General features: G+C 39.8%; 1 protein-coding gene across 1 annotated transcript in view; it reads right to left on the reverse strand.

The window, feature by feature from the left end:
* KCNG4 (potassium voltage-gated channel modifier subfamily G member 4) overlaps positions 1-9,661 on the reverse strand; it is a 36,005-nt gene extending 26,344 nt beyond the window's left edge. Inside the window, exon 1 of the mRNA XM_072872799.1 lies at positions 9,606-9,661. The gene's annotated coding sequence lies outside the window, so the exon portion shown is untranslated. The remainder of the gene's footprint in view (positions 1-9,605) is intronic.
* Positions 9,662-12,835: the final 3,174 nt, after the last annotated feature.

Raw genomic sequence — 12,835 nt, forward strand, 5'->3', positions numbered from 1 at the left:
ACATTCTGGACCATTACCTTTTGCAAACTGATCGCTGTTCTCAATCCATATTCCCTACCTCCTGCTAGCCTACAAAGTCAGGAGGACTTATCAGCTGCGAGTGCTGAAATACTGGAGGCGAAAAATAATCAGAAAGTGTTTCATTCGCTGTAATCTTAATATTATCAGCATACTGATTCAGAAAAGGTGTGACTCTGAGTGGCTGAGCAACAAATGGATATGTGATTCACGTTTATAACCCAGCTTTTGTTGTAAACACTACAAAGATGCATTAATTAATGATAAAATCAAGGGAAATGTCTGGCAGGATAGATAGAGAGACAGAGACTGAGCTAGAGAGATTAGAGAAAATGGTGGATATTAATAAAATTAGGCTGAACCTAGGGAAAAACAGACTAATGTGTCCACTATGGGGGACTAATCTAAAGGAAAACAGCCATAAAGTAGGAAGAGAGATGAGTGCAATGAAAAGCAAGTGTCTGGAAAGCAGAAATGCTGTTTGGTTTTATAATATGATGGGGTAGCATAAAGCAAAACATAAAATTACTCCATTCATGTAGTCCATCCACCAAACTAATCAAAAGATGCTTGTAGACATATTTTAAAAGACGATGCTATGGAACATGGATTAAATGGAAGTAGTGTTAAGTTTTCAGTTCCTGTGACTTTGGATTTCATTGTTTGAAAAAGATTTGCAGAATTTGAAAGGAGAGGGGTTGGCAAAGTCATTTAAAGACATGAAAGTTTTGTCTTACGGAAAAAGGCAAAAAAAAAAGAAAAGAACTTAAAAGATTATCAGTGACATGACAACCATCCACAGTTGTTGAATGGGTGTTAACATGAAGCAAAAGGAAATATTGCTTTGAATGATTCAAGTAAAGACACAAAATTTCAGTCTGAATGCTTGGGCTAGACAATAGAAAATGTCTTAAATAAAAAGGTCACTTAGGCTCCTCAAGGGAGGGGAGCTTTTCCAGTGAAGCTGCTCTTCTACGCAGAGGTTTTGTCCTGCCAGGAGGTGTTAGCAGCCAGTGGCTGGTCTGGGTGAGTGCAAGCCCTTGGTGTAAGCAGGAGAGAATGTTGTTTGAGAGAATTATTTTTACCCTTGGGTCAAGTAAGGGCAAGATACACGGCTGTAAACTGTAGAAGTAATGGGCCTGAAGGGCTGGTCAGACAGAGCGGAGGCGTTGGAAAGTGCCAGTATCCCCCAGTCCTTCCCTGAGGTGCCTCCTGAAGCTGTGACGGCCGGAGGCAGTCGTGTAGAAGCTGCCTGCGCATGTTGAGTACTGTTGGGTATTCCCCCAGTATTGGACCTCCCCATGCTGCAGAGGTAAGTTGTGCGGGAACTCAAACACCCCCTGCTCTCTGTAAGCAGTACAAACACCAGTCCGCGCATTTTCACATTCACTGCTCTCATTTGTGCTTTAAAACCTCTTACATGGAGCTTAAATGACAGATACTCCTGTTTCTGCAGCGCTTTCTTCCTAGTCCCTTTCAATAATTCATATTCATCTACACCTCATTCCCGTGCTCCTTTTCATTGCTCCTTTGATAATTAAACAACAGGACATGAAGGGTCTGTGAGATGCTGAGATATTACCATGGCTCAAAATACATCTGACGTTTGAGTGAGGTAACTTCATTACCGCTTGGTCTCTTATTGCTTGCCTGGGAAATAACCAGGCAGTTGTGTTACATATAAATGTCTGGCAGCAAGCGAGAGGGAAAAGAGAATTTGAAGGCTCATTGTGGTTGTAATATTTCTTCATGTACTGAAGTCAGAATTCCTGTAGTTCATTTTAACCATTTCACGTGGAAAAACACAATAAACATGTCTCCATGCACCCCTTTTCTCGAGGTAAGCAGAAATTATCATCATAGTTAGTTGAGGTGTTTTTACCCTCAGTAAAAATTCCTTGGTTTCGACATGGGCTGCAGAAACGTTAAGTCCTTGGTAATTTTACATTAATGCATACATTTTGTTCACAGACTGTGCACAGGACGAATTCTGTCTCCAAGATGTCGCTGTTTAGAACTTCCCTTTTTAACAGTGTTGTAGAAGGACTTAAGTAAATGGCAGCACTTGGCATAGATCCATCTCACTTAGTGAAGGAGATTAATTTGAAATGTATTCATTCCAGACTATTTATTTGGATAGCAGAAAACAAGAAACTACTTAGAGGGTGATAGAGATCTCAGAAAGGCTGACTCTCTCCTGTTGCTTGTCCTTCTCTACTGGGTATATAGCTGGCCAAAAGGGACTGTCTTTCAACCTTAATGACCTCAATTAGATAACTAAACTCAGTGGATGAGTCCAGGCTTTGTGCATGGGTGTCGATTTTCCTTCTAGCGATACTTAATCTGCTGAAGGGATTAGAAATATGAAAAGATTTTGATTAGAATGAAATAACCCAAATTGTCATAAGCTCATAAAGTAATACAGGCAGCAGAAGTATCAGTAAGCTTTCTCTAGTATCACTCTTGATGGGCTCCTTCAACTCCCTGGTTCTTAATCATATACCTAATGAGTTTTCATAACCCTCCACACTCTGATTGCTGCTGTGGTTTGTTGGTGCTGCCATTTGGTACTACTACTGCAGTAGTTGTCCTTTTCCGAGGAACTTTCAGCAGCCTGTTTTCCTCTCAGGAGTCATCTCGGTGTATCAGTCCATGTTGATGGAACCAGGCAATATAGTGCATCTTCTTGTTCATTAGGTGACGGTATAGTGTATTATTGCTTGTGTTCTCCTCTGAGCCCTACTGATCATATGCTACTGCAAAAGCTTGTAAAATCAATGCAGATGCGTACTCCTTTCATCTGTAAATGCATCAGCAGATAAAAAGGGACAGTACTTGAAGTGATGTGATCTAAACACAAGATTAGCAGAGGGCATCGGTTGAAAGCACAGTCTACTCTGAACAGTGACTAAGGAAAAAATGGTACTGCTTTACTCAGCACCTCCGATTCCCTACTTGAACTCAGAGACAGGACTGCTGCTGGTACTGACGATGCTGCTCTCCTCCAGCTTTGGGGATGCAATCCTGCTAGCAGAAAAGCAGCAAGCAGCTAAATCATCTTCTTTTTTGTGCATTGTCAACAGAATTGGTCACTAAGTTCAGGCAGAGTTCAGTGATGAACAAGAACTAAAAGGGACCCAAGGACACGGAAGGCATAGCTGGGACTGCAGGTTCTTCGTTACCAGTGATACAAGAAGGAAAAAACTAGAGCTGATGGGAAGAATGAAAGTGGTATGATGTTCTCCTGGTTTTAGGATAAGATCTTAATTTTAAGAAACAGCTTTGTGAAGCTTCATATTCCAACATATTTTGGCTGGCTGCAGGGCTTTGGAAGGACTAGTAGATTCCAGATTCACATTCTGGTAGGGCTGAGAATTATTTTACTGTTACAGAAGTGTTATTATTTTCATGTAAACTGATATTATCTCGTAATTTATATTCCAAATCAAAGCAAGAAGTGTTTGAGGGTATTGGAATACAACCACCTCTGCAGTGTGTCCACCTTGCCATGTACTTTCTCTGATGTTTTTGCTATATTATGGCTCTGATTTCCAGCAAACCCCAATGTTTTGTTACCATGAATATTGTCGAGGAATCAATGCTGGCTCTCTGGTATCTGAGACAAGATTGTTTTTGCTATTACTTGGACATTAGTGGTGTTGCAGCAGAGCTTAAGAATCCAAGAAAAAGACTTGAACACCCTCTTGTTTAGTAAAAACACAGGACAAACAGATGGTTGGTGTCTCAGAAAGCTCACCCTTGAAATAGATGCAACAGACTAAGCCAGGCACTGTGGGTTTGTTTGGACTTCAGTATCGTATGAAAACATTTACCATGTTCAAGGCAAAATTGGGTCTCCAGTTTCACTGAGAGACTCTTGAGTGAATTCCCCTAATTGTCATTAACTGGCCGATTGCCTGATACATATAATTTAAGCGCCGAATCCTGTTTGCCTCTGTCCCAGGATTATTCTGTTCATTTCAGTCATAGTGGATGCTGTCCTGTTAATTGTGAGTAGAAAATGTTCATATGGACATGACAAGCAAAATCTGTCAGCACTTGTTCGAGAAAAAGAAGGACCATCTGTTTTCAGGCCAAGGCCAAAGCTGAATGTTTTAGACTACAGTAAAGTAATGCTGAGCTGTAGATCGTATGTGGAAAAGTCTGTAGAGGAGAGTTAGTATCATTCATATCTTCAACTTTAAGTTCACTTCAGGCAGTAAAAGAGTCTTTGGCTGATATTAGCACATCTTAAGCTAATGAGTCCTTTGATTTGTAGTCCCTTCCAGAATCAATATACAATGGACTTAATTGGCTAACGGTTATATGTTTGAACTTCATCTTTTAATAATAAATTCCACGGATAATTCCTTGCTTTTCTGAAGTTTTGGCCTGTTAGATTCACACCATGTATCTCTCCTAGGGTGTCTTTATAAAGAGCAGATGCAGTTATGTAGAAGCTACACACCTTAATAAAAGATTGAGTAGTCTTCAAAACACCTTGTTTTAAAAATATTTTAATTTCAGTCCATTTGCAACTCTAATAAACAGTTATGTGCAACACTTAGTGTTTTTTCGATAAGTGTTTTGATTTTATGTTCCTAGTATATGGAAGCTGGAGTAAATTTGTTAGGGGGCAAACTCTTCTGGTTGGAGATGCAATATGGAGATACGAGCATTCCCATATCCTTGTATTCCCATTAAATTCAAGTTTTTAAAAATCAATTTTTAATTACTGATGCCAAGCATGCCCAGAATACAGAATGCTGATTTACTAATGGCCCTTTTAGTGTTGTTAGCATAGCAAAGTGCTTGTGACCATCTCACCCAGCCCCACTGCCCTGCATGTTCCTGATTTCAAGATTGTCCTTTATCATGCCCTTCACAGGACGAGGCTGTGGGGGACATGTCACAATATCAGCAAATATTTTCCTTCTTTTCTCCAGATACACTCGGCTACAGTTAAGTTTGTTTAGGCTGACTTAAAGACGAATATAGAACCTATCCGTCCTTTTGATTTTACTAAGAGTTATATCATCTTTTAGTATGAATGTAGGCTCTTCAAAAACACAGTCTCATGACTAACTCATTTAACATGCTATATTCATGAAAAAGCCCCCAAAAGTGCCAGCTGGCTTATTATTAACATTTTCATTATATTACTCGTAAAAAAATTTCCAAAGTAGTTTTTCTTATTACTATGTTTGATCATTTTTATGCAGAAACCATAACCTCTTCAGTTAGTTGCCTCGCGGTTCAATGCATAATTGACAGGAAAATGATTTTATTGCTGTTCCTTGTAGCTTTTGTTTCAAATGAAGACAAGAGGAAAAAAAAGCCAGATTCATTCATGGATAGATTAGCTTTGAGAGTACATGAGACTATTCCCATAGTTTCATCTTCTTAAAGCAGTTAGTTACTTGCTGTGCTGTTTATTTGTCCTGTTGGGTGGGTTCAAGGAAACCTAATTGTAATGCTTCAGTGTGTAATCTGTGCCATAGCTTTCCTTTGTTACCTGAGGATATCAAATAACAAGTTTGGCCTTAACCTCATTTTTGCTTCCCGAGGCTCCTGCTCCCCCAGGCATGCACTTAAATGAAGATCCGACCCTTTGTGCTTTAGTTTCCCATCTGTAGACTGATGATGTTTCTTCTCTCTCTAGATTTAAAGCCTCTGGGAGATGATCTCTCTCTCAGTATGTGTCTGCACAAGACCTAGTACGTAAGGGTCTACTTCTACTAGGAAACTCTCGGAGCTCCTCAACAAAGAAATAATAAGAAAATAAGTTTTGGAGGAAACTCTGTAATATTGGTGAAAAGAGGGGGACTCGGTACCTCTGAACTTGTCCAAGACAGCAGTACAATGAACCATATACAGTGACTTGGATCCAAACGACCTGAAGCAATCAGGTATTAGGGAAGTTTGCTTTTGATATATATAGAAAAATGCATGATAGAATTTGGTGCAGAAGCACTCACCCTGCAGTCCGACTTTATTTTATTGTGTAAGTTGCACTTTGCTTCTCCCACATCAAACTCTCTCCATAATGGAGCAGGAAATACTGGTTTTACGCTGGTAATACCAGTATTTGTTTTTTACACTAGTGTTCACTGCTGAATCTTTCCCTTCTCTATGCCGGCAGGTAGTTTGCTCACTTTAAGGAATTTATGCTGCATGAATGGATGAACTTCAGTCTGATCAGAGACTGAACTCTCATGCAAACTAGCTGCAGAATGACAGTTAACATTCTTCATTTAAGAAAGCCAGTTTCATGGATCTTGTAAAAGGGTGATTTTTCTAGGGTCCTCTTCCTTGAACTTATATTCCATATTGTTCTTCCAGATCAATGTTTGTGTTGTAATAATGCTGGATGTGGAAATGATAGGGATTAAAAATATTTTCTTTTTTCTCAGCCTGCTTCAGTGAATAAACTTTCAGTGCCTTTGATATCCTGGCATTTAGAATTTAGTTTTTTAAGGGACATAAATGCTTTAATACCTATATGAGTAAGGAATAAGTCCACTCTGCAACTTTGAAGTTGCAGAGTCCGGAATGTCTGGCCCACGCTGGAGGTAAAATGAAGGCACATATTGAAGGATAGTGAACCACTTTTTGTTTGGGCATTTCTGGATTTTAGATATGAACTTCTTGGTCGCTTCTTTCTGGGTGTATTCAAATTGTGTTGTCTAATGCTGATTAAGATGACCTTTAATTTTTGCCTATTCATTTATCGTCTTACCTAGACAAAAATACAGATACATGATTTCTGCCAGTTTCTGACTTTGTCTGACACCTTGCACAGGGAAGCAAGTTACCTTGTGACTTTTTGCAATCATTTCCAGTCGTAACTTCATTTCTGCATCTGATTTTATTCCCTCAAGAACAAAGCTATTATATTCCATGGGATTACACCAGCTAAGAGAGATTTAAGTGAGTAGAAGATCAGGCCAGGGATATTGAAATGTATTTATTGAATTGACACATTTTGATTAAACTGTATATTTAACGTTCTTTTAAAAATTGTTCACTTATACAAAATAATGTTATTGCAAAACAGAGTCATCACATTTGTTAATGAACCTTTATCGTCTGTATTTCTGCCTTTAATGCTGTCATTGATAGCATCTAAAGAGGATGCTACTGTCAATATTTTTCATTGCTTCATCCTCTTGCAGTTTGGTTCCACTGTTTCTAATCTTATTGTTTTTAAGGAAAAGTTGTTTCTTACTTCTCTGTTATTAAAGTTGATTCTGGGTCATTTGACCCATGACAGACACCCTACTCTTTCAGAGGGGGAAAGTTGGGCTCCTAAAATGACCTAATGCAGTGAGTTATCCAGCAGGAACCAAGTGGGAATGCTTCCAAGGCGCTTGGGAGGCAACCAGCCGCTGAGCCGCACCAGCTATCCACGCTTGGGTTGTGCCAGCTGTGGATGGGTACCTTCTCTGGCAAGAGTTAGCTCTCGTCTCTTTGGCAAAAAACAAGAGGAGAGAAGGCCAGAAATTTGGGGTCACCTCAAACACCTGTTAAAACATCCTTTTCTGTGAATTTGTCATTTTTGTTTGGGATCAGTAGAGCTGCCTGACAGAGGATTAGTTTTCTTCATTGGTGAGTTTTGGTTTTGCTCAGTTTTTGGAACTGTTCTCCTCTGACATTTAATGAAGGAAAATACCTCTTTCCCAAAGGCTGTTTATCCTCCTTTTAACATACAGTCCTGCCGCTGTCAAATATCTTATTAATGGTTTAATCAAAGTGCAGTGGTTTGATTAAGGTCTTCTCTTGGGTCATGAGCAGAGAGAGATCATCATTAAAACTAGTGACTCAGTCATGGAAAGAATCATTCCAGGAGAGGAGGTTTAGAAGTCTGTTGTCAAAGAGCCCGGCTCTTCGGTGGTATCGTGTTTGTTTTGAAATTGGCCTGTTTGGTGTTGTTTGCCTGGCAGATGATCTTGCTCTTCTGCCTTGCCCTTGCATCCCTCCTGCCTGCCTTTGTGCCCCCTGACAATGCTGAAACCTGAGGCTGGGGCTTCCTTCACACCCTGCCAGTGCAACAACATCGCGAGGTGTCGGATCACGGCTGCTTGGTTTGCGGGAGAGTAGCACTGGGTTTTGGTAGCAGTCACAAAATAGATTCAAAGAAAACATGTAAAGAAGCATTTTGTTAGGAGTGAAAGTATTTTTCCTGCATTGGCAAGGATCAGTTATTTACTGAGAGAGGAATATGACAAATACTCATATTTATGTCATTTCAAAAGCATTTTATTTCCATGCAGTGTATATGCAGAAGATGATGTATAAAGAACATTTCCTCACAGCCATTTTTGTATGTATCACTTTCAGGCATGTTTTATAAGAATTGTTGTTTACCTCTACTGTGTAGTGCTGCCTGACTCTAATTCTTATTACTTGCGTTGAACATATTTGTATGTGTGTGTAAATAAATATACATATGCATACCCACTGAAGGATATAGACATCATAAATGATGAGTGACATATCATACCTGATTTTGGCAAATGCAGGAGGCAAAATCACTGCTCTGTCTCCTTTAAGAAATCTTTGGGCTCTCACTAGACAGGAGTGGGGAGTTTTCTCTTTAACATTTCTGCAGGACTGATTCACAAAATGCAGAAATCATTTTCTGCATAACATTTCAGTGTTATAATTTACTGTAAAGAGATTTAACATACTTCACATTTTCTATTTCAATACAATTATTTTGAAAGAGCTAATGCTCTTCTATTAGCAAGAGAAATCACGGGCAAGTTATTTAAATAGCTGATGGATTACTCACACCAGCTTGTCTGTTGCTAACAATCAAAAGGGTTGTACTGACTGTGGACTCGGAGCTCACAAGCAGCAGATTTCAGGCTCAGTCCTAATTTTGTCCTTTCAACTTCCATGTTCAATGAAGAGTTCAAAGTTCCTTGCAAAATTATGTCTGAACTTGACTAGTTTAGATGTGCTAGCAAAGCACCAGCCGCTGCAATTGGCAAGGCTATGGCTTATGGCTAATATTAATGTCTCATTCAGTAATTATCTTATGAAACAGGCAGATTAAGCAGTCATATGGCTACACAGATGCAGAGCACTGTCATGTGGGTGACACTGGCAGATTGTGCTCATATTAAGCATTTTGTCTAAGGAAAGGTGAGGAAAGAGAGTAATGTAACATGGCTCCTCACCCCTGTTGCTTTCCTGTGTTAAGTATCTCTGGGGAAGAGTGTGGAAACGTTTTGAAAATTGCATAGAAAGACCTAGTGAACAAACTGACTGTGTAAAAGCTAAAGCTTATCTTTGATTGATAGAGAAGGAAGTAAGGAGAGAGAGCTGTCTAGAAATGACATTCTTCCAGTCTGTGTTGCTATGGGTCCATTACCACAGGATCTGAGTATCTCGCCAGCTTTAATGCAAGTACCTTTGCAATCTCAGGAGGGGTAAGGAACTCTTATCCCCACTTTTTCTATAGAGGACAGAGGTGCAGAGGTTGCACCTTTCCTTGCCTTCTGGAGTGACCTATGGTGCACTCCAGGATCCTCATCCCCCTCACTATCCAGACCACGAACCCTGCACAGAACATGTTGTACCTTCTGCACACACAGGTTTCCTTCCTCAGGAGCCATGGTGCGAGGAGCAGTCCCCCACGTTGCCAGATCTTCCTGCAGTGTGGGATCACAGGGCAGCCAAAAGGAATACCTGGATCAAGGAATGTGGAAGTGCTCCTGCAGTCTGTGCAATCGGCAGAGCCAGGGTAAGAAAGGATGATAAGAATACTGAAAATGAGACTGAGCTGGGGGGGGATGGATGGTGGATGATGGAATTACAATCCTAAAAACCCACACTCAGTTTCCATCCCCGTTTGGAGGTAGTTGCCCTCTGTAGATGCTTGAGTTCTTAAGTCTCCCGGGGAGCCCAGTGCTTTGCTTCTGCTTCTTCATCCCGTGCTGAAGTCCACCAGGGACCCAGAAATGAGATGCATCTTCCGCCTGCCTCTCTGCAGAGCATTTCTGGGTTCAAAACATGCACGTGCACCGTCCAGTTCAAACCCATCACAAAGTGTAAGGGTGGGAATCACTTTTTTTATGCAAAGGGTGAGAATCACTTCTTTTTTTCCGCCTGTTTTTTTTTTTTTTGTCATTGTTTATGCTAACTAGCTATGTTGAGAAACAAAGCCATGTCCAGTGGTTCATGTTCCTGCCGCCATGTTTCAGTAGGGTCAGAGCTGAACGTGTGGCTGCTTGCCACAATCAGAGTTGCTTTTCAGGATACTACTTATCCCATCAGCTTTTTCAAAGATCATTCTGTTGTTTGGCAAAAGCTGATTTCCTGCCTACGCCCTACTGGTCAGAGCAAAATCAGTTCCAGCAGACCAAATTAAGCAAAAGAACAAAAAGCTTCATGTAGGCATGAATACTGCTCACTCTGGCGCGAAGGTCGGTCCTCCCTCCTTGCCACAGCTCTTTGCTCACACTGAGTACATGGGTGCTCTGATGCAATATGGGTGCAAATGTGAAACACATGGCACCACAGGGCTGTGCAGAGAAAAAAAAAATCACCATATTCGATGTAACTGTGTCTATCTACATATTCTATACATTTTATAATGTTGTATAAATGTTGTACTCTAAACATTTCATAAAATACATAGATTTTACAATTACTAAATATTTAGATTTAAAAGTTTGTAAGGAAATTTCCAAGAACCCTATATATCATGTTCACATAAAATCTTAAAAATGAAATGATCTCTGAAATTTCATAACTTGGAGCAATTTGCCCTCAGTGAGTTCAAATTCTAAGAACTGTATTTCTAAACCATACTGGAAAATTACTTACTCTTGATTAATTCTTCCCTGCGAGCTCTGAATTCTTGTTGCTGTTCACAGCGTAATGAGTAATAGTACAAATTTTTGGTATTGCAATAAAGTGACCTGGTGCTGTGGTTGTGGCTGTATCAAGGTGAATAAAACCTTGAAGGTCTAAAGGATAAAGTACCTCATATACCCCAGGATTATAGAAAAGAGAATGGGAGAAAGAAATAAGGAACAAAAAATTGTATTCAAAGGCCTAATGTTGGAGCAAAGCCTTTCAAATGCGACCTATATATTAATTCAGCATCACTCGTGGCTGGAAATGAAAGAAATGCTCCATTTGTTTTGAATGCTTTGAGTTTGCATTTGAAAGTCAAACTGCCAAGGTTAAACTAGCCTTTTATTTGCTTGGCTTTTTTGTGTCTTTATGTTTTCAGAGTCGGATAAACTTTATTACTTTAGTTTTAATAACATATCTGGGAGATGTTTGTGCATGTGTTTTCTATATTCAACATACCAACATCAGCATTTTTTCATGGATTTGTGGATAATTCTGGCTCACGTATTTCTGGAAAACATAAAGTCTGACCAGTAAAAATCAAGTGTGAGAGGGGATCTGGATGTCTCAGTTAGTAAGTATCTAAAGAGAAGAGATGATTTTGGACTCAATCTAGTGGTTCTTACAACGTATTTCATAAAGTAAGTATTCCCTGTTAAAAGGTCACCCATCAAGACTTGAGAATATCCTTCTTGGTTGAGAGAGGGGCAGTTGCCTTCATAAGCAAGTGCTCCCTCATTTGAAACCTTGCAAGTTATCTGAAGTCTGGTTTGAAGCTTGCTCCTGGGACGTGGCAGTCACCAGTACCTGGCTTAGAGATTCCCATCGAGGAGGGCTTTCTGTATCTGGGTCCTCCAGCAGCATCTGTTTTAATGCATTGCATTTAATGCAATCCTCTCTCTCCCCTCTCCACTTTCTGTGAATAAGATGTCAAAAAAAAGGGAAAGCTATCTCACCTGAGGCTTTGTAGCTTTATATTTTCGATAGGTCTACCCTCTAGTCAAACCCAAATGTGACTGGCCCGTTGCCTATTTGTGAGTTTAACTAACGCCTTCCATCCCCACGTTTGGCTATTCTAAGAAAGAAAAGCATGTGTTGTTAATGAAATACAGCAGGCCTCTGGCATATGACTGTATGACCCTGAAGTCTGAATCAAATCTGGGTCTAAATTTTAAATCCAACCCTTAAGGTCTGTAAAATGAGCTACCCCTGACCCTTACTTCTCTGTGTGCCACTGTACAGTGAGAAAGGCAATTTCTTATTGTCATGCCTTTGCAATATATTCATCTGTATTTCATAGGGAATGCTTTATCACCATTCGACTAAAGCTGTTATTTCCTAAATACCTCTGCTGAACACACATTTATTTTCTGTTTAGCTTTTTATATAAGTTTTTTGCATATGTTAGAACTCTCTTTTTTTCTCTCTTTTTTGGTCAATGTACAAGTATCCAGGCCAGCAGGGTGGAAGAATTTAAATATTTAGTATCATGAATATTTTAATATCTTCAGGATTATATTTGAGTTTGAAAAGAATGAAAAGGAACATGTACTTCTGCCCATCTTTCCGACTGTCATGAGCCTGGGTCCAGCAGCTACAGACTTGCTTAGCAAAATAATCGCAGCATTTTAGAGGTTATACTATTAGGTGATGTTTGTTTAACTGTAAGGAGTTTTAGTCATACAAGTCTTAGTGTCTAAGATTATGTGACAATGTGTATGTGACATATGTGAATGTGTTATGTATATGTGTATTTTTTAAAGCGTAAGCCCAGTAAAGCCAATGGAAAACTTTTATTGACTTGAGGACCACTGAGAAGCTGGAGGTGACTTTGTGGTGCTTCTTGGATGGGTTTTCCTGACCAGGGCATGATCTCACTTTGTACTTGCATTCCTGCCATTTTTCACCCTGTTGCCCAAAACGTGTGGAAGAAGATATTTCACCTTCC

The sequence above is a fragment of the Ciconia boyciana genome, chromosome 9 (assembly GCF_034638445.1).
Source record: "Ciconia boyciana chromosome 9, ASM3463844v1, whole genome shotgun sequence".
Classification (NCBI taxonomy): Eukaryota; Metazoa; Chordata; class Aves; order Ciconiiformes; family Ciconiidae; genus Ciconia; species Ciconia boyciana.